The sequence below is a fragment of the Eschrichtius robustus genome, chromosome 1 (genome assembly GCF_028021215.1).
Source record: "Eschrichtius robustus isolate mEscRob2 chromosome 1, mEscRob2.pri, whole genome shotgun sequence".
Classification (NCBI taxonomy): domain Eukaryota; kingdom Metazoa; phylum Chordata; class Mammalia; order Artiodactyla; family Eschrichtiidae; genus Eschrichtius; species Eschrichtius robustus.
This window is the reverse complement of record NC_090824.1, coordinates 9,893,921-9,907,966: the sequence shown is the minus strand read 5'-3', so window position 1 is coordinate 9,907,966 and position 14,046 is coordinate 9,893,921. Positions and strand designations below refer to the sequence as shown.

The following is a 14,046-nucleotide window of genomic DNA, read 5'->3' as shown; positions in this document are numbered from 1 at the left end:
GGAGTAGCTGCATCTTTGTGTCCAGGCGTTGTCCAGGTCAAGGAGCTGGAAGTCCAGGAGGAGAAAAAAGATATGGGAAGTAGGGTCCAGCCCCAGGGGCAGAGGCTTCGGGACCAAGGGAAGAACCAGGGTTCCCAGCACACACAACTATATTCTGGATTCTGGTCGGTTCTCCCCAGGGAACTAGAACAGGGACTGGGGACATAGACCAACACAGAAGGCCAGGGGACCCCACCTGCCAAGGACAGTACGACTCAGAAGGTTTGGGGTAATCGGTCCAGATACCAGGTTCACAAGTGGCCAAGATGAGAGTTTGTCCCAAGCCTGCTGGTTCTCAACACAGTGTTCCTTCCATTTCTTGAACAAAGGATGGGCCATCTAATTATAAGACACCAAATTGGAAAAGAGCTTGTTTATAGTCAGGTGTGATTATATTGTCATGGTAGTTATCATGTAAATGGTAACTACTGTTATTAATGAAAGCATGCTTCCTAAATGCACGTGTTACAAAGGCTTTAACAAACAGGATGCAGACATTGGGTGTTGCTAATGGTGCTGATTCTAATATTCACTAATTCACATGGGCACATAGTCTCTGTTGGCAAACTTGAAGCGTCCTTTCACTGAATTGTGGATGTGGGTAAGTGTGTGTGATCGTGTGTAGACCAGAGAGAAGAACGCTCATGAGATAAAGCAAAAGACCCCCACGAGCTGACTTTTAATAAACATGGAATATTAATACACGTTTATCTCCTCTCTCTTTCTCTAACACCTTCTGAAGTGACGGTAAAGGAAAAACAAAGGTATGTATCCTCAAAAAACAGTAGAATTGAGGTGGGGAGAGGTAGGCTCCAGAAGACAAGAATTGACCAAAAATTATTAAATGGACAATATTAACTGACTTAGCAGAGCAGTATCATACCTGCCACTGGGGAGGGGTGGGAGTGGAGAGCAACTTCAAAAATCAAGCTGATTTAGGAACCAGACCCCCAAAGACCCAGGAGTTGGAGGCTGCAGTTTCCTCAGAGGGTTGGGAGCCAGGTATGTCTTGAGATAAGAAGATTCATCCAGAAGTCATGTAAAGCGCAGTTAGAACCCGAGTTTCCCTTCCCATCACACTCCACAATGTGACACCCGCCCCACATGGTAGCAGAAGGCAAATGTTAATCTCTGAAGAAACTGAACTATGGAGGGTGGGAACCCAAGGACACCAGGCCCAGCTGAGGGTAGAGTGGGCGCCATATCGGAAACAGGGAATGAAGTAAGAGTGGTGTCCTAAATGGTGGGACCCCCTGACCCTTCCCCTTCTAGGCTTCCAGGATTCAGGCAGCTTCTTCCACAAGAATGAGCCTGGAGCGGACCTCTCTAGGAGAACTGACTAATCTGAGAAAAAAAATAACTATAGCTACTCACACTTGGGATCCCTCCATGAAACAGCCATAACTCTGTAAAGAGACCTACCAGTCAACATGGCCCACCCTGCATCCAAAGCTTCCAACCAGCTTTTTAGTTCTTTGTTCTTAAACATGAACAGACAGACAATAATTACCAAACCTTCGAGAAAAGCACTAAAACCAGAGAACAGAACAAAGGAACATGTTGGAAACAAAGACTTCAAAAACACGAATTAATATCTTCAGAGAGATAAGAGAAAATATTGCATCCAAGAACAGGATGTCATTTATAGAGCTCTTAGAAACTAAAACCTACTTCAAATAAAAATTCAGTAAAGGGTGGGAAAATAGAATTGAGGGAATCTTTTGGAAATTATAACAGAAAGACAAAGAGCTGGAAAAGAGAAAAGCCAGAGAAATGAGAGGATCAGTGCAGGAGGTCCAATAGCAAATTATTAGGATTTCCAGAAAAAGAGAGAACTGAGAAAAGAGAAAGAAAAAAATGATCAAAAAATACAATTCAGTTTGGTGGAGTGCAATCAAATGAGTTTCCAGATTGAAACAGCCCGCTGAAGACCTAGCTCAAGATAGAAATAAAAGGTGCTCACCAAGGCACATTATCAAGAAATTTTCGAGAATCAGACATAAAGGAATCCTAAATGTTTCTGGGAAATGGGAGGAGCAGGTTCAATACAAAGAATCAAGAATCACAGTGACTCTGAATTTGTCAATAAATGGAAGGTAAAAGATGATGGAACAATGCCTTCAATATTCTAAGGGAAATGATTTCCAACCAAAATTTATATACCCAAAGTATCAACTGAGTGTGAGGATAGACTAAATAAAATTTTAGATATGGACGGTGTCAAAAAATTTGCTTCCATGAACCATGTCTGAGGAAGCTGCTGGAGGATGCGCTCCACCAAAATCAGAGAGTAAGTCATGTGTCGTAATATACTAGGGCTGCCATAACAAGATACCATAGAGTGAGTGGCTGAAAGAACAGACGTTTATTTTCTCATGGTTCTGGAGGCTGGAAGTCTAAGACAAAGGTGCCAGCAAGCTGGGTTTCTGGAGAGAGCTCTCCTCCTGGCTTGCAGACAGCTGCCTTCTTGCTGTGTCTTCACAGGGCCTTTCCTCCATGCATGCACATGAAGAGAAATTTCTCTCTTCCTCTTCTTAGAAGGCCACTAATCTTATCAGATTAGGATCTCACCCTTATGACCTCATTTAACCTTAATTACCTCCTTAAATGATCTGTCTCCAAATGTAGTCACAGTGGGGGTTAGGGCTTCAACATACGAATTGGGGGCATACAATTCAGTCCGTAGCAACATGGAGCCCATGAAACCGGTAATTTAACACAGGACGAAGGAAATTTCCAGGATGACAGCTGGGCAACAGATCTAGAGAACAACCAGAGCAAGAGCAGAGGGTGGAAGTTTCCAGGAGTTAATAAGGAAACTGGCAAATTATTCATCATGTTTGAATGTATCAAGAGAAAGTTCACACTTCCAGCAAAAAAAAATTGGAATACACAGGAAAAGACTTTTTTTAAAGTCAATAATCAGCTATTTGATAAGTAGTAATTAATATAAGGAAGGAAATTCAACCACAATATACTATATGGCTTAGCAGTGAACAATATTTATATAGTCCTAACGTTGTAAATATTGAGTACTGATATTTTTTAAATTGTGACGTAACTATATTGAATCTAAATGCATTATACTTTTCACCTATGAAAGTGTTATAAAATTGTCAGAGTACCAAGGTTTGCTCTATGTAAAGCCTCACCCCTTTCAGTCCAAGGCAGTGCCTCCCCCTCCTCTGAGCTCCCTCCACCCTGTACTCCCCTCTCTCCCAGCCCTTAAAATACTGCGTAGTCAGTGTCTTTTTACACGTCAGCCTCCCCAAGAGTGTCCTTCTGGAGAGCACATTTAGTGAAGGAGACAGAGAAAAAACACAGCAAATGAGAGCATTGTAGCCTATTAGAAGTGATAAGAGCTATGAGAAAAAGAACAATTAGGACAGGGTAATGGAGGCTGGGAGTGCCGGAAGAGGGATCATTCTGCATTATTAAATAGGAAATGGGGAGTCATTGAAGGTTTTTGAGCAGAGGAAGGGCCTGACCTGATTCATGACTGCAGAGGGACCAATAAATGGCTATCGCAGCAATCCAGATAAGAGAAGGTGGGGGGTTTCCCTGGTGACGCAGTGGTTAGGAATCCGCCTGCCAATGCAGGGGAAAATGGTTGGAGCCCTGGTCCGGGAAGATCTCACAGGCCCATGGAGCAACTAAGCCTGTGCGCCACAACTACTGAGCCTGCACACCTAGAGCCAGTGCTCCACAGCAAGAGGAGCCACCGCAATGAGAAGCCCGGGCACCACAATGGAGAGCAGCCCCCGCTCACCGCAACTAGAGGAAGCCTGCGCACAGCAACAAAGACCCAACGCAGCCAAAAATAAATAAATAAATAAACAAATAAATTGTTTTTAAAAAGACATGATGGGGACTCTGTGGAGGTGGATGGAAAGGGTTGGCTTCTGAATATATTTTGAAAGAATGAGTGAATAAAACCAACCCACATGAGATTCTATTTGACATTAGTTTTCTTGGGCAATCTGGAGAGTGAGGATGTGGTCTGGAGAGAGCTGTTTCCTCTGACACCCAGTTTCCATTTTCGGAGAGCTCCCAATGTGAAAGCCTCTCCAATCCACTTAGTCTGGTCCAGGACTGGGACCCCAGGAGGGGAGAGGCACATAGCTGAGCCTGCAATCCTTACCTCCCATTCTGCTGCTGTCACCACTCAGCCACGTCTCCTGAGACTGCTATTGGCAGTTCTGAAGCCAGGGTCCTCCCAGGCCCTTCCAGAGCCCCAGTCAGGGGAGGAGGCCCAGACAACAGGACCTTGGTCCTGGCATTTGTGTAGCATCGGGGGTTCTGCAGAGCAAATGAGAGAAGGGAGGAGAAGTGCCATTTACAGAGAGCCCCAGTTCTGTGCTGAGCTCTGAACCTGCCACCAGACACTTGCCGCCACCGTCTCCTTGAACTTGAGCAACCACCAAATGTTCCAGATCAAAAAACCCAGGCTGATGGGGACGAAGCAGCTTGCCTAAGGTCACCCACAAGCAGAAAGGGCTAGGGCTGGACTCCACCCCAAGAGTACTGATTGCAAGGCTCCTGTGCTCTCCAGAGGGCTGAGGGTGGGTCTGCCTTTGGACGAAGCCTTCCAGGATTCAACCACAACCTGCCGAACTGACTGCCAGGAATCTAAGCCTGGCCTTGGCCTTTGTGATTTAGAGAAATCCAAATGGTGGACAAGAACTGCCACTGGTTCCTCAGAGCGACCTGTCACTCAGATCTGCTGATGCCCCGGGACCTCATCTGCCTGAGGCTTCAAAACTGCGGGTGAAAGGAGTGAAGGAAACTTTCAGAGCCCCTTCTGAGGGAGGGATGCTTGTCCTTACAGCTCTGCTTCCCCACCTGCTCCCTTCGCTGTCAGATACCCCCGCGTTTCACGGGCCCCTCCCCTGCAGCAGCATGCAGCAGTGCACATTTATGCAAACCCCACCTACAGCTTCTGCAAAGACGGTCATATGGGCAGCAGCTGGGACTCCCAAGTTCCTTTCTATAGGATCTGAAAAGGAGCAAGAATCACCCATGTCCTGCTTTCCCCAGTGGCCTTGAATGGGTAGTGGAGGGGAAACAGCAGATCCAAGTTGCAGTTTTCTTTTCAAGATAAAACATGGAAGCTTTGGAGCCAGATGGGCTAGAATTTGAGGCACAGGTATTTTGCTTCCCTCTGTGGGACCGATGGCAATTCTTTTAAGTTCTCAGAGCTTCAGCTTTCTAGCCTGTAAAAAGGGGAGCCCTGTGGGCCTGTTGTAAAGATCTGAAATAGTGTGTGTGAAGTCACCAGCACAGGGTCTGGCACATAGATGCTATGGCTAGGACTGGGTATCAAAATACCAGCATGGAGGGATAAGAGTCTTCTAATTTCTTGCCACCTGAGACCAGAGCTTGGTTCATGTTTTGCAATGGGAAAATACACTTTAATCACATTTTATTTTATTTTATTTTATTTTATTTTAATTTATTTTATTTTACAGGGCCTGTAATAAGGATGATAATGATGAGATGGAGGTGAAGGGGAAGCGATAATAATAGCAATAGTTCATCGAGCAGTTAGCATGCAGTAAGCCTCTCCCCACCTGTCCTCGTGTCAGTGCTCCTGGCCACCCACTTCAGCAGGTAACCCAGGAAGGAGCAGGGCTCGGGCCACAGTGCCTGTGTTCACATCCCATCTCCTCTGCTCTCTAGATGCATGAGCTGGGGTGATCTGCTTCACCTCTCTGTGCATCAGTTTTCTGATCTGAAAAATAATCTAACAATTGTACCAGCCTCCTAGGTTTGAGAGGATTATGTGAAATGATGCACAGAAAGTGCTAGAACAGTGACTGACACGTAGTGAGTGCTCAATACACTTAAGCTAGTACTGTCTCCATTTGACAATCACTTGCCCAAGGTCACCCGGCTCATCAGTGGTAACTTTTATTTATTTATTATATTTATTATTATTATTATTTTAAATGAATAAATAATAAACCTCACAAGCCATTACTGAGCACATGCTGTAGACCAGGCAGTGTAATAGGTAGGGATGTGAGATGTGAAGGGAAACACTTTCCAAAGGCAGTCACTTGCCTCCCCAACGACTATGGACTGAACTGTGCCCCCAAGATGCATATGTTGAAGTCCTAACCCCCAAAGTGACTGTATTTGGAAATAGGGTTTTAGGAGGTAATTAAGGTTAAAAGAGGTCATAAGGGTGGGGCCCTAATCCAACAGGATTGGGGGCCTTATAAGAAAGAAATCTCTCTTTCCCTCTATCCCCCACCTCTCCCTCCCCTCTCAGCTCTTCAATTTTATTTTTAATTTTTTAAAATTTTTATTGGATAATAAAACACACTTTACAATAGTGTGTTGTTACACACTTTACAATAGTGTGTTAGTTTCTACTGTACAGCAAAGTGAATCAGCTATACGTATACATATATCCCTTCTTTTTCAGATTTCCTTCCCATTTAGGTCACCACACAGCGCTGAGTAGAGTTCCCTGTGCTATACAGTAGGTTCTCACTAGTTATCTATTTTATGCATAGTATCTCCCCTCTCAGCTCTTCCACATGAGCACACAAGAGGTCATGTGGACACAGAGGGAGAAAGAAGCCATCTAAAACCAGGATGAGGGCTCTCAATAGAAACCAAACTTGCTGGCACCTTGATCTTGGACTTCCAGGCCCCAGAACCATGAGAAAACACATTCTGTCTCTTAAAACCCCCAGAATGTGGTATTTCGTTATGGCAGCCTGAGCTGACTAAGATGCCAACATAATCAGGTTCTGTTAACAGAGTAGATACTAGATGGGCAACAAGAGTTTGTACCACTCAAAACCATGCAGTGCCGCGTAACAATTAAAAAGACAAGGCCCATCTCTAAGAACTGGTGTGGAAATATGACCAAGACAAGATGTTGAATAGAAAGGCAAGTTGTAGAACAATTCGTAAAGTATAGTCACTGTACGCAAAACAGAATACACACACACACTCACAGACAAGTACAAAACAGTGCTATGTATTTCTGTTGGACCTTATTTAAGGATATAATATACAGAAAAAGTTCAAGAAAACTAGACTCATCAAACTAGTTTCCTTGACTACTTCCAAAGAGAAGATTAACATGGGAAGGGTCAAGAAACACTTTAGCTTTATGTGCAGTTTTTAACTTTTACACTGAAAATATAGTCACACGTTGTGTTTCTTGAGGACTAAAAAAAAGTAATAAAATTTATAAAAAGAAAAAAAAAAGAAGGAACGTCTTCTCTGATGTGATCTATGCCTCCATCACACACATAAAAGCCGCTGGCATAATTGTCTAATGCCTCTTCACCCCACACCCCATTAGAGTTCTTAAATGAAAGACTTTTTGAAAAGAGGAAGACGGCAAAGAGGATGAGAGGGTGGTGAAATCCATTAGATAGTTTGCAGAGAGGAGAGGAGGGCTGCAGCAAACAAGAGGAGAGATAAGGAAGAGAGGAAATTGGATCAAAGGCTATAACGTAAGAGGCATCAGTATTTGACGCACGTGTTCTCGCTGAATTTTCACAGCAGCCCTGCTGAGCATTAACCCTGTCCTGCAGAGACCCAGTCCCCCCAGCCCCCTGGCACTGCCCTCTTTCTGAAAAGCAGATCCGACAGTAACTCACTCTTCTTGATAAGATGCAGCCTGCACTCCTTGGCTGGTGCATCTCCTCTGGGGTCACCCGGCACGCTCTGTCCTGAGGATGGCACAGCAGGAGCCAGTGGCAGCCCTCAGCCTTCACACCCTGGGTTCCTGAGTGCCTTCTGTGTCCCTAGAAGGCCAAGCTCCCTCCTTCTGCTAACCCAACACCAAAGCCAGGCTGACACCCTTGGGTAGGGCCAGCCTCAATGACCCAAGTGAGCCATCTCCCGAAGGGACAGTGACAGGACCAAGAGCTTCTTGGAAGTACATGGGTCACAGTCCAAAGACTGGGGCACCAAAAAGATCATCTCTTCCAAGTGTGTTTAAAACCAAAAGGTTTGGGCTTCGCTGGTGGCGCAGTGGTTGAGAATCTGCCTGCCAATGCAGGGAACACGGGTTCGAGCCCTGGTCTGGGAAGATCCCACATGCCGCGGAGAAACTGGGCCCGTGAGCCACAACTACTGAGCCTGCGCGTCTGGAGCCTGTGCTCCGCAACAAGAGAGGCCGCGATAGTGAGAGGCCCGCGCACCGCGATAAAGAGTGGCCCCCGCTCGCCGCAATTAGAGAAAGCCCTCGCACAGAAACGAAGACCCAATGCAGCCAAAAATAAATAAATAAAATTTTAAAAAAAACCCAAAAAACCAAAAGGTTTCCTTTTGAAGGGAACTGGGAAAACCCAGACCCCATGGTTCATGGCGTCCTTCACACAACAAGTGGATGAGAATATTTTGTTTTATGACAGAGGGGAACGGTGAGTGCAAGACAGAGCAAAGGGATGTTTTTATGGATGTTGCTGTTTGTTTCATATTAATTGGTTTTTTTAAGTTGAAAATAATGTTTGCATGTGGTAGAAGAAAGGTAAGCCCAACAAAAGGATATTCACTAGAATCAAATCTCCTTTCCACCCGAGAATTAAATGCTATTACCAATGTCTTGTGTCTCCTTACACATACACACACGTACATGTCCACACACGTCTGCTTTTTCATGCATACGAAAAGTACTTTCATAGTAGACAAATACCATTCAGCGTTTTATTTTTCAATTGACAATGTATAAAGAAAATATGGATGAGGAGATTTCCCACCCCTAAATCATCTCAAGACCTAGCTAGACCTTGGTCTAAGATGTATAATCTGATATTGCTTGAAATGTAATACGAAGATGGTTTATGAAGGGGTGGGTATCAGGCTACAGAGGCCCCCAAGGAAGTAGAACAAGTGTGTAGCAGGGGGACCCTTGGTGACCAGTGACAAACGCAAGACCTGAATGACAGGTACAAGTTCTGTTATAAACGAGTCATAAAATGCTGGAGGAAGAAGGGATTGGTTCTGAATGGAAGCATCCGGAAGATGGGCCATGACGTGTCACCCTCTCAGGCTGGAGGTCCTTTTCCATTCACAGGGGTATGGAATCACCCTTTCACGACATGTGGCCTGAACTGGTGTGGAAGGTGGCCTAAAATGTTTCATATTTGAGAAAGTATCACGTATCACACTGCAGTGCAGTCTGGGAAAGCATCTCCTAACTAAATACACTAATATTTCTGTAGAAAAGATTTTCAATAATTTTCAGTTATTAAAGCTTTTTGAATTCAGAAATGAGTATACGGGATTGTGGACCTTAGTAAAAGACCTAATCCAAAGAGAAAAATATTAAATCCAATAAAAAGGAGTCAGATTCAAGAAGAAATTGGCCAGAAATGAAATTAGTAAATAGGCTGCTAAATCTAAACAAACATTGTTTGTATAAAATTTTTAAAATTCATGAGTTGGGGGAATTTGAAACACAAGAAAGAACTAAAATACTTGACAAAAATTAGAGGAAAACTGGGAGGTAGAAGATAAGAGTTAAAACACTCTAAAATCATTGTCTGAAACAGAAACAGACTCACAGACATAGAAAACAATTTATATATATATATATATTCTCTCTATATATATTCTATATATATATAACTGAATCACTTTGCTATACACCAGCAACTAACACAACACTGTAAATCAACTGTACTTCAATAAAATGAATAAATAAAATCATTGTATTTTCCTGGAGGATGACAGAAATATTTCGTAATGTAGAAGTTAAGCACTCAACTTGAAAAAGTAAGGTCGAACGCTAAAATTATAAAAGAATAACTTCCAAACAATCGAAAGGGGGAAGAAACTAATGAAGACTTGACTTAATGTTATAAAGCAGGAAAAGAGAAAAGAGAAAAGCAGTGAGAAACCATAGTGAATAGAAAACACAGAGCCAGGTGGCAGAAGTCAGCCCAGATACATGCAGCAGATATAAATGGATCAAACTCATCTATTAAAAGAGTGAGTTTTTTTTCAGAGTGAATTTTTCATGACCGAATTCTATGATGTTTAAGAGATAAAGCTAAAATAGGATGCCACAGAAATACGGAAAGTAAAGATATAGAGAAAGACACATAAGGCAAATAAGCACCAGCAGAAAGAAATCTTGTGTCAGACCAGATAAAACAGTCTCAAAGATGTTATTTAACTGTGTCTCAGTTAATACAAAAAGCAAAAAGCCCAATCAGCTGCATGAAAAATCAAAATTTATAAAATAGACGAACTCCAATATATTAGTCCCAGACTTCACATTACAAGGGAAATTGTCTGCTAATGTATCTATGTTGGCCTCTAGACTCCAAGCTCCTGGGAGGAAACAAGCTGTGTCTTATTAGTAGCCGCTCAATTCCCAGCACTTAGTCGGGTCTGACTTAGAGGGTTCTTAATAAATGTTTATTGAATAAACCAGTGGTTCTCGAGCCTGGCCGCACATCAGAATCTTCTGGGAGTTTTTAAAAATACTGAGACCTGGGCCCCACCCCAGACCAATTAAAAGGAAATCTCTAGGGGTGGGGCTTCAATATGGTATATTTTTTAAAAGTTCCCCAGGTGATTCTGATGTTTGGCCAGGGCTGAGGACTGCTGGAATAAATAAATGACTGAATGACCAAATGAATGAGTGTCTCTTTGATTTACAAAAGAATTCATTGCAGGATTCCTTTTAAAAGCACGTTCCCATGGTGCATTTTCAGTGTAATTTAATTTTAAGAAATTTGATTTACACCCAATATTGCCAGGACAATCTATTTTGTAAAGCAAGGAACATCTGTATTATCTATCAAATTTTTTTTTTTTTTATGGATTTGGGAATATTCTGTTTCTCCATTTAGAAGCGAGCTGGAGACTTGAGCAAAAACTGTATCATTTCCTGTACTCTGAAAACTGCTTTCTCCCACTCTGGCATTTAGAGACTATTTCCCGGCAATATTAAGCATGCGATTACTTAACGAGACACTGAAAGCAGTTCTGAGAAGTATAAAAACATCATTGTCTGGGCTTGCTGCTCCTGATGTTATGGGAGTGACAGATGATGAATCAAACTGAGTCCAGCCAAGGCGTTTTAGGGTCCTCCTGCGTGCCGGCACTGTGTCGGGTGCTGGGGGCAGAGCGGGAGAGGGGCTCAGGTGGGCAGCAGAAAGGAGGGCTGGCAGATGGGCATCCAGGTGTCAGATGAGGGGGCAGAGATGGCACTTTCCTAAAGCAGCGTCCATCCAGTGCTGGGCAACGAGAAGACAGATCAAGACCTTCTGATTAATCTCAAAGAGGCTGGAATAAGGAAACATCTCACAGAGGAGAGCGCCTTGGAGCTCTGTCTTAACAGATGGGGAGCATGTGCAGTTGGGGGGAGTGCGTTCTGGCAGAGGGAACAGTGTGAGGAGTTTGGGGAACTGCAGCAGACAGAGAGTGACCCTGTGGGAATGCTTCCCGGGGCTACTCTCCCAGAACTTGAGACCCCCTCATACCCACCTTCTTCCCAGGGTCCACGCTGGCCACACTGGGCATTTACTGTTCCTTCCTGTCACCCCCCCACCCACTTTCATAATTGCTGTATTCGTTTCCTAGGGCGGCCAGAACAAGGTACCATAAGCTGGAAGGCTTAAGACAACAGAAATTTCTTTTCTCACAGAGAGCCTCTTCCTAGCTTTTGGTGTCACCAGCGATCTTCAGTGATCCTTGGCTTGCAAGATGGGTCATTCCAATCCTCCCTCCTCACACGGCCTTCTCCCTGTGTGTCTTCACACCATCTTCTCTCTGTGCCTGGCTATCTCAGTGTCCAAATTTCCCCCTTCTATAAGGACACAGTCATATTGGATTAGGGCCCACTCTAATGACCTCATCTTAACTTGATTTCCCCTGTAAAGACCCTCTCTCCATTACAATAGCCAAGACATGGAAACAACCTAAGTGTCCACGGAGGGATGAATGGATGAAGAAAACGTGGTATACATACAATGGAGTATCATTCAGCCATAAACAGGAAGGGGATCCTGCCATTTGCAGCAACATGGATGGACCTTGAGGGCATTATGCTAAGTGAAATAAGTCAGACAGAAATGATCTTCACTTATATGTGGAATCTAAAACAAAACCAAACTTAAAGATACAAAGAGCAGATTTGTGGTTACCAGAGGCAGGCATGGGAGGTGGGAGAATTGGGTAAAGTAGGTCAAAACGTACAAACTTTCAGTTATAAGTGAGTTGGGCATGTAATATACAGCATGGTGACTATAGTTAACGATAATGTATTGTATATACGAATGTTGCTAAGAGAGTAGAGCTTAAAAGTTCATATCACAAGAAAAAAAAAATTTGATTACGTGTGGTGATGCATGGTAACTAAACTTCTTGGGGTGATCATTGTGCAATATGTACATATATCAAATTATTATGTTGCACACCTAAAACTAACACGATGTTATGTGTCAATTACATCTCAATTTTTTTAAAAAGACCCTGTCTCCAACTAAAGTCTAGGGGTTAAGACCTCAGCATATCTTTTATGGGGGACACAATTCAACCCATAACAATTGTAAAAGTTGAAAGATGGCCCCATTTTTATTGTCACATCTGTCTTTTTCCCTAATTCCTTTCCTCTCCTGCCTCTGAGCTATTAGAGTTTCTCCTTCTTTTCCCCCAAATTCTGATTCTTTTGCATCATTCCTCTTCCCCCACCCACTCTCACTGCCCACGTGATCCCTTCCCGCCACCCTGGACCGTTGGCGCACCAGTGCCTTCTGCAGCCTAGGTCTCACATGAAGCCCCACCCATCTTGCCCTCTGTCCCCTCCTTGTCCCTACAGCTCAGTGGCCCGAGCACATCTGTCAGCCCTTTTCCCTCTGGCTGGGATTGAGAATAGCTCTCCCTACGGGCCTCAGAGTCTATTCACTCAAGGCAACCCCGGGCCATCGGCTCCAGGTACGGTGCTTTTATGCAGCACTTTGCTGGCCTCACCTTGGGGACAATTCCGCTGGGCCTCCAAATCCTCCATTTCCCCTGCTGTCGACAGCAGCATCTTAGCGGTAACCCCAGAGCATCCCCACAACCCCTCGTCCTCCTCTCTTCTCTCCCAGTTAATCCCAGCAAAGTCCAGTCTTAACTTGTCCGACTGTCCTTCAACAGGATTTCGGCTCCCCCTTCATCTGTCTCCTGGTACATTCTTGAGTGTCTGCAGCTGAAGCTGTATTTCTTCGCTGCTTCCCTTTCCCTCTTCCCCTCTTATCACGGCTTGCTCCCTGCCTTCTCCCTTCGTTCCTCCATCTGTTATTTATATGAAGTTCCGTCCGTGTTCTTTATCCTGGAGAGATTCCCTGTCGAGGCTCGGAAGGGCCAGTGCTCCCTCTGGAACTTGGCTTGTCCTGTTGCTCGGTCTTTTTTTTTTTTTTTTTTTTTTTAAATTTATTTACTTTTGGCTGCATTGGGTCTTCGTTGCTGTGCTCGGGTTTCCGTTAGTTGCGGCGAGCAGGGGCTACTCTTCGTTGCGGTGCGCAGGCTTCTCACTGCGATGGCTTCTCTTGTTGCGGAGCACGGGCTCTAGGCACCCGGGCTTCAGTAGTTGTGGCGCATGGGCTTCAGTAGTTGTGGAGCATGGGCTTAGTTGCTCCACAGCATGTGGGACCCTCCCGGACCAGGGCTCGAACCCATGTCCCCTGCATTGGCAGGCAGATTCTTAACCACTGCGCCACCAGGGAAACCCCCTGCTGCTCAGTCTTTGCTGAGTCATTTCCAGTCATCTCACGAGGGGTGTCACCTGTGTGGACAGTGCCTGGACCGTGACCCACAGATGTCTGGGTGTGATACCACTTGGTCACTTTGGCAGGTGTACTCTTAAGTGATAAAGAGCTTGGCTTTGGCATCAGACAGATCAGGGTTTGGAATCTCACTGTCATTTATGCCAGAGGTCCCCAACCCCTAGGCCACGGACCGATACGGGTCCAAGGCCTGTGAGGAACCGGGCCACACAGCGGGAGGTGAGCTGCAGGCGAGCGAGCAAAGCTTCACCTGCCG

General features: G+C 44.6%; 1 pseudogene; it reads right to left on the bottom strand.

The window, feature by feature from the left end:
- Positions 1 to 13,054, bottom strand: part of LOC137764945 (small integral membrane protein 12-like) — a 117,556-nt pseudogene extending 104,502 nt beyond the window's left edge.
- Positions 13,055 to 14,046: the final 992 nt, after the last annotated feature.